Source organism: Capsicum annuum, chromosome 7 (assembly GCF_002878395.1).
Source record: "Capsicum annuum cultivar UCD-10X-F1 chromosome 7, UCD10Xv1.1, whole genome shotgun sequence".
Classification (NCBI taxonomy): domain Eukaryota; kingdom Viridiplantae; phylum Streptophyta; class Magnoliopsida; order Solanales; family Solanaceae; genus Capsicum; species Capsicum annuum.
This window is the reverse complement of record NC_061117.1, coordinates 197,416,017-197,424,564: the sequence shown is the minus strand read 5'-3', so window position 1 is coordinate 197,424,564 and position 8,548 is coordinate 197,416,017. Positions and strand designations below refer to the sequence as shown.

Here is an 8,548-nt window from a genome sequence, read left to right as displayed (position 1 = left end):
TAGGTTTAAGGAAGACTGTGATGATATACGAGACACTATCTAACTGAAGCATGACTGAAAGACTTTGACACACTATTGAGGCCTGAGGAACACATAACATAAACTGAACTTCACGGACCATTAAGAGTGTAACATGAGTCATGGGAACTGAGCATACTCGAAAATATAAGTACGTGCGTCATGAACTACATGACTTGAGTTTGGAATTTCTAAACTTATGGAACCTAATTCGTACTACAGAGTGAACTGGAACTCCTTATACTAGGAACTGTAAGTATGCATGGTCTTCTACCATGTACTATACTACCATCTCTCCCTTAGCTTAAAGCTATCGTTCTAAGTCCATGGGTCACTAACTCAATAACCTTACTTTTGTTTCAGGGTTTAACCTTGGAATGGACTGCTATGTAAGAAATTACAAAAGATAGAGAAGCTCGTGGATCTAATAAGGCATAAATATGTAAATGGGAGATCTGTAACATACCAATGACCACATTAGGAGAACTTTCCTGATCTTGTCTAGGCTGAAGTGCGTAAAATTTGTTTAGACGCTGATCGTGGGTGGCACTGGAAAGGGAGCCCTGCTTATTCGAGCGACTAGACTGAACTGGTGACTGATGAGACTGACCTTGATAGCGCATATCCCTACCTCTCTGAGAAGATTCTCTACACTTCTTAAGCCTATAACCCGGTTTCCCACAGCCATAACAAACATTACTGCCAACCCTACACTCTCCCTGATGGTTTTTACGACACTCTCCGCAAAATGGATTAGTACGACCATTGCTTACTCTATCCTGGGTCATCGGTACACTGGCTGAGGATGGAGCTTGAACTGAAGACTCTGGACGAAACTGGGAACGGTTACCCCCATCTGACTTAGGCTGATTGAAAGTAAAGTTACCCATTCTAGCTCTCTTATTCTCTCTCCTTCTTCTTAAGTTTCTGTCTTCAATCTTCTGAGTATAGACCATAAGCCTAGATATGTCCATCTCTTTAATCAGCATCGTTGTTCTGCACTCCTTAACCACACTATCTGACACCCCAGATACAAACTTGCTCATTTTGGACCTATTATCTACTACTACATGGGGAGCATACCTGGCTAACTGAGTAAACTTGAGGAAATACTCTTTTACGTTCATACTACTTTGCTTGAGTTGATGAACTCTAACACTTTGGCTTCTCTCAGCTCTAAGGGAAAGAATTTGTCTAGAAAGGCAGTAGCAAACTCTTCCCACTCTATGGGCTCTGCATCTATACCCTTGTCTACCTTTCACTGCTTAAACCACGTATCAGCTACATCTTGTAGCTGGTAAGCGGCTAACTCAGCACTCTCATTGGAAGTCACTCCCATGATATTTGTGACTTTCTGAACCTGGTCAAGGAACTCCTGTGGATCCCCTTCTAAATTAGATCCCATAAAGAAAAGAGGATTTATCTGGGTGAAGTCTCGAATTCTGGTTGCAGCAGTATTGACCACTGGGATTGCCAAAACAGCAGCTAGCCGTTCATTCTGAGCTGCAGCTAAATTAGCTAGAGTAGTGAATGCAGCTCTGAACTCTGCATGAAAGACATGTTCATCCAGGGGATCTATCTGAACGGGCTGAGGAGCTGACTGATTTCCAGTTCTTCTTTCGTTAGTCCTTTTGAGAGGCATGTTCTGTAAACGAAAGGAAGAAGCAGATTAGACTGAGAGTTTAACTTGAGCTCATGCTCATTCGCACGACATGATTACTGAAAGAAGGGAAACTTTTCCTAAAACATCTCATAGCCTCGTCCATAAGTGTGGCACACTACACACCCATGCACAAGACTCTACGCGATGCGCTTTTCAGACTCCCTAGGACATTGTTGAACCTTAGGCTCTGATACCAAGTTTGTAACGACCCGAGACTACCCTCTAGTCGTCAGACAGTGCTTACGACCCCGAAGGACTACAAGCTAACCCATGAATGATATCTGCTGGGAGCACTGAACAATAATATTGGAATTAATTACGGAATATGGTCTGAATGCCATACGGTTCAAAATATCTGAAATGCTGATAATGAATAATAATATCTGAATCTAAAATACTATTTGAAAATCTAGTTTGAAAAGCCTCTAACTGAATCTGTTTGAAAGTGGAGTTGATGGGACAATCCCCCAACTAACTCCATCTACTAAAATACTACTAACCTAAAGTACTGAAATAAAAGCACATCCTCGATAGATGAGGACTCACTGCTAAATCTGCTACGGCTGGCTGAATCTGGCTAAGCACGGTTAGGAACCTGAGCGTCCGAAATGATATGAAACATCATAGCCCAAGAAACGGGTATGCGATCAGTACGTGGGAATGTACTGATATGTTAAATGAGGTAAGGCTGAATGCATGGGTTTATATGCATGAACAATAACTAACTGAACCGTGTGACTTCTCAGGACCAGTTTTTGGGGCATTACCAAGGGCAGATCCAAGGCAGGTCAGCCGGGCAACTTGCTTAATTGGCGGTTTATACTTGTTGTGGTCCCTTTTTTGTTCTCTTCTCTTGCAATATTCTTGGAACTTTTGAAGATGCTTTAGTACTAACACTTTTTCACTCTTTTTCCTTCTCTTTTAAGGATCAAACACCAACTTTTTGTTGAAAATTCATCTTGAAGATATGAATTTTTCCAAGAATACAAAAATTTCCAACTTCTTCACCTTGGGTTGGAATGAGTTGAAATGTTGAATCTAAATACTTTTTAACCTTCTAAACTCATTCCAAACATCATTTATCTCAAACTCTTCACCAAAGTTTCCAAATTTTCAACCTACTTTCTTTTCTTCAAGCTCAATCTTTCATCAACGGAAAAATCTTCAATATAACTCCGATTTAGCTCAAATTCGATCTTTAGACTCCTATAGTATTAGGGAACAAGAATTTAACACTAGAAACTCAAGAAAACACCAAAATCAAAGACTCAAATTTTGATATAACCGTAAAAAATGTGAATAGTAAATTGTTTTTGTGTTTTTTGATTTTTCAAGACAACTAGACCCAAAATTGATTCGAAGGAATGAAATCAAGCTCAGCTCTAATATCAAATGATAAAAGATTAATCTACAAAACTAAAAATAAACACTAACACTATTTGACAAAATTAAAATACGGAAAGTAAAAGGATAAAGGATAGATGATATATAGATAAACACAAAGAAGATAGGTGAATTAAGAACTAAAAAGTATATTAAACTCTAAAACCCCTAATTCAACTATCAACAAGCACCAATATCTTACATTGGCCGCAAAAAAATCAAAAAGCCCTTACAACCACCGTTTCTAAGAAAATATCAACAAAATCTTTTCCAAGCTATCACTCACTCACTCTCAAAAGTTTTCATATCTTCATTATCAAAATAAAACTAATGAAATAAATACTAATCTAATCTATTTATAGTTTAGGGTTTAACTTATTACAATGGGCCCAAAAGTGACCCATTTACATTAGTGAACCAAGGTAGCCCACTTTAGTATCTTTGGGGCAAATGTGGAACACTTCAATGGCATTTCTAGAGCGGATGAAATTATTTTAACCTGATATTAATCCGCTAGAGCAGGTCGGGCATACCTCGAAGGCAGATCGGGTGTATGTCCCTTCCAAGGGGCTCTTTAGCCCCTTCTCGTATTCCTTCGACTCCTTCAAGGACCCTCGATCAAATGTAGGTGCAATCACCATCATATGACACCCTTTTGATGACAATAAGATGTTTTAACGAAACTCTAGCACCATAAGAATCCCATCTCAAGATCTATAGGCAATTTGGATTATATCATCAAGGAGGTCTTTTAATTGTTTCTTTAGATCTTTCAGCTCCAGCAGAGCTATTTTATACGAAGGAATGGAGATGGGATGGGTGTCAGGTAGAAGACCAATCCCAAAGTCTATTCCCCTGTTGGGAGAAATCCCTGAAAGATCATCGGGAAAGACTTCAGGAAACTCATTAACCACAGGAGCAGACTACAAGAAGGACTTTTAAAGTTAGAATCTTTGACCCAAACTAAATAATACAAACACCTCTTGGATATCAATTTTTGAGCTCTAAGATAAGAAATAACTTCCCATTAGGCACTAGAGAACTCCCCTTCCATTCTATCACCGGTTCATTAGGAAAATACACATTTGAATCTATTTTTATCAAGAAGTGATACGGAAATCAAGTTCTTTCTTAACTTCGATACATAAAGGACATTGTTGAGAGTCTAACATTTTGTCTGATGTCATTTTCAAGCAGACTTTTTCTGTCCTTTCAACTTTTGCAGTTGCGGAGTTTGCCATATAGATCTTCTCTTCGCCTTGAGTCAGAGCAAATACAGCAAACAACTCTTTATTTGCACAAACGTGACGGGTGGCACCATAATCCATCCACCATTCTCGATGATTTCCCACTAGGTTACATTCAGAAAGCATAGCAAATAGATCGTCTATTTCGTTCTTGAATTTATCCATATTTTTTTTATCCTTCTTTTTGTCTTTCTTTGGGGCACGACAATCTGTAGACTTGTGGCCAATCTTGCCACAATTAAAGCATTTTCCTTTAAATTTCTTCTTAGGCTGATTGCTTTGTTGTCCAGCTTTCTTCCGCTTCTTTGATTTGTTGGGGTCGTATTTTCTACAATATTAACTCCACTCATTGTAGAATTTCTTTTAGACCTCCTCTCTGCGGCTTTGTTGTCTTCCTAAATGCGCAACCTCATAATGAGGTCTTCGACTGTTATCTCCTTTCGTTTGTGTTTCAAGTAATTCTTGAAGTCCTTCCACAAAGGTGGTAACTTCTCTATTATTGCAGCTACTTGAAATGCCTCGTTCACAACCAAACCTACGACAAAGTTCATGTGAACATTAAGAACATTTTTAACTTGTTCAATTAAGGTATTCAGTAAATTCATACCTTCAGCAAGGAGATCGTGGATGATGATTTACAATTCCTGTACTTGAGAAACGACAGTCTTGCTGTCAATCATTTTGTACTCAAAAAATCGTGCAACAAAGAACTTCTTGGTTCCCCCATCCTCAGTCTTATATTTCTTTTCCAACGCATTCCACAATTCTTTTAGATGTTTTCATTCTGCTGTAAATACTGTATAAGTCATCTTGGAGGCCACTTAGGATATAGTTCCTACATAGGAAATTAAAATGTATCCATGCCTCTGTTACAATTAACCGCTCCGTGTCCAAATGTAACACCCCATACTTTCGGGCTAGAATTTAGACCATCGTTCCTATGTGTATAGACCCAAACTAAGTGATTCCTTGTTAATGCACGTGTGGTGATCAATCCAATAGTGTGTGAATACCTTTTAATATGAATTGAGGTCATAAGAATCCCCTAACTCTAGGATGAGTTGAAAAACTATTTCATCGATTAAGTTTTAGTGGACACTCCAACTTGGGTCAAATTTCGTCGACCATAACTTCCTGTATATAACTAACCAGGAGTCCTGCTATATATCAAATGAAAGTTCTTTGAGTCCTCTTTCCAACGCAGCTGATTTCGTCCAAATCCAACATCGGAGTAAAACGTTATACCCAATTTACTTCAGCATATTAGTCTGTCAACTGAGGGACTGCTGCGACTTTTTTTATTTCCTGAGGGGTATTTGGGTATTTTCCCCACCCCAAACTTTTTCAACACAATTTAAATTATCCAAAACATTCTATAGTTCATTTCTTTTATCATTTTTAAAATCTCAATTCCTCTCCTCTCACAAGAACAAAATTGAAACTAGGCTTTCCTTCAAGATCAAGAATCAATCTCTTAAGTCCAAGATTTTCAAAAAACAGATCAAGATTCGAGTTCTACTCTTCAAACCTTGTAATCTAAGGTACGTGGGTTTTTCCTAAACTACATGGGCATGTTGAAAATACTTCGAATGAGATTTAAAGTTATAGAAATCATGGAATTCTAAAGGGGTTTTGGAATTATGTTTACAATCTTGCATTATAAATTCTTTAATGATATTATTGATTTGGTCTTGAGGTCTTTTCCCCAAATTGATTTGTAGTCTTATATATGTACGTATGAAATTGAGTTTGGATGTTGAATTGAGAGCATCAATGATTGAAAATCCCTCTCTTGTTTAAAGATTTCTTATTTTCATAAAACATGATTTATTTGAATGTATTTTGTGAAGTATGCTACAAATGCCTTTATGGTTGTTGAGACTTGATTATGATTTTTGTAGTGAGGAGGGGGTATTATATTTGGTGTTAATGGTTAAAAATGTTTATTAAGAAATTTGTATGTTTTGTCACAAACTTCATGACCACCACCTATTTGTTAAAATGTTGAAAAGAGTGATCTTTGCATAATTTGACAAATGTTTTGAAGTATGAATCTTCTTGAATTGTTTGAAGTATGGTGGTCCAAACTTTATGTGTTGAAAGAACAGACTGTAATATGATATTGAATGACTTAGATACGACTTGCAAGTCTTGGTATGACGATACCAATACAAATTATGGCATGATAACACAGAACAGAGCAGAATGCAGATTTTTATTCAGATTTTCAAATTTTGAACTTAGAATGATGCATGTTTAGAAAAGGCTAAAAATTGGGCTTAAAGAGAGTTGGGTGGTTATCTGAAGAAGGCACGAGCTCAGAAAACTCATTGCCCAAAATCGTGTTTTGCCGATGCGGATATATTATTATACGCTGGCCTAGTGCCATGGGGCGTATCAGATTCAGATACTTCAACCTTTGCGGCAAACTTGGGTTGGGGGCTTGGCCGTCGAGTTAATGACGAATCCTATATTGCCCGTGGGAAACTTTCAGATATGTAGGGTGTACCACGTAACTCGAAAGTAATACAAAGAATGAAATTTCATTGACAAGATTGTTTTAAGATCTTTTGAAATGACCCATGTATTTTAAACTATTTCATGTATAACATTTTTTTATGACTTGCTCTCACCTATGTTTTATACGTATAAATTCATTATATTGGATTGCTCTGTGTACCAGTACATATGTATTGACCCTCTCCCTCTCAGGATTCGAGGCACAATCCCGCAGTACCATACAACAGTAGATTCGTGTGTCAGAAGTTACAGTTGGTAAGCCTTCTCTATTCCGGAAGGCCTAGTTTTTAGATTTCATTACTTCCTTTTTTTTTTATGGTCTACTGGGGGCCTTGTCCCAGTTTTGTCTCAGATGTATGATGGTTATTGTAATGTTAAAGATTTTGCAGACGGTTGCCATATGTTTAGAATGTTCAGAATTTTTCGTTTTCAGTTGTTCAAGTTTATGAAAGTTGACCATGATTCCGTTTTGTTTTTTATTTCCGCATTTCCTCTTTATAAATGAATGGTGTATGTGATTGCAAGTTAGACGGGCTCTCGGTCCATCATGGTTCGGAATGCCCGTCATGGCCAGTGCCCCAGTTCGGGTTGTGACACCGAAGTTTCTTCGGGCACTTCTAAAGCGTCATCTAATATAACCTTTGAAGACATAAGGTTGATAGACAGAAGAACATCTTCTGTTTTAAAATCAATTCCAGAAAAATTTTCAGGCTTTTTCGCTAGTGCCATAGCGGGTGGCGCAGTTGTGCGATTGGTTGTGGCAATATTAGTTGCTACGGCACTTGTCACACCATCAACATGATCGCCTGTAGTCATTTTTCTAGTCACAAAAAGACATTCAACTTTAGTATATCACAATACTAATTAGAAGTTTATAGCAACTTTAAACAATAGTTGTTTTTATTTCTTCAAATCATTTGTTAAGTTCAAACAGAGTAGAAAGCAAAAGCTTTAATCTCCAGAAATCAAAAACTACAGATTATGAAAGTTAATTCCTTAAGATTGTTGTTTTGGGTACACAATCTATATGTTTATACACTAAACTTCAACACAAGTTCAAGACTTTTTAAAGAACACTTATGTAGTTTTCAACACCTTCAATACAATTTCAATATGAATTATCAAAGAACTGTGGTTTTAAAGAAATAAGATGAAACAGCATAAGAACCAAGTCCTCCGACTTCACGGAGTATCCTCAAGGAATTAATTTCCCTCAAGTACCCGAGGATGTGAAATTTTTCCTCCCAGGATAAAATGGTTCACAATTCGACAGTAGCGGTACCTCAGACTATCGAATTCATCGAACACACTCAACAACAGCTTGATCACAATGAGTTTTTGGAAGTAGAAGAGTGTTTACAATTCTGAAAATTTTTCGGTGCTACCTATGAAAAAAATGCAGGTATTTATAGTCATCAAGTGTCTCTCGCAAAAAAAAAGCAATGGTTTATCAAAAAGGTGTATCCCTTTGGAACAGTCATATGTCTATTCGAAACATTGTGTCTTTTCTGAACAGTCATATCCGACCGAACAGTCGCCTCTTTTTCGTAACAGTGTGTCATTTCCTTGAAGGGTTACGTCCCTTTCGAAGCAGCATTTTAGCGTTTCTACAGTCGTTTCTGCACTGCATACATGCACGTTCATGGAGGAAAAAATAATTTTTCGTTTTCTTCTTTGGATCACTTGTTTTTCCAAGTGTCAAATAAATTTTGTCTTA

The 8,548-nt window shown here is 37.4% G+C and overlaps 1 long non-coding RNA gene across 2 annotated transcripts in view; it reads left to right on the top strand.

Annotated features, from left to right (window-relative positions):
• The first annotated feature begins 4,161 nt into the window (after window positions 1-4,161).
• Window positions 4,162-8,548, top strand: part of LOC107878292 — a 10,116-nt gene continuing 5,729 nt past the window's right edge. For both annotated transcript variants that reach the window (XR_007043059.1, XR_007043058.1), the window contains exons 1-2: window positions 4,162-5,852; window positions 7,024-7,086. This is a non-coding gene — a long non-coding RNA (uncharacterized LOC107878292). The remainder of the gene's footprint in view (window positions 5,853-7,023; window positions 7,087-8,548) is intronic.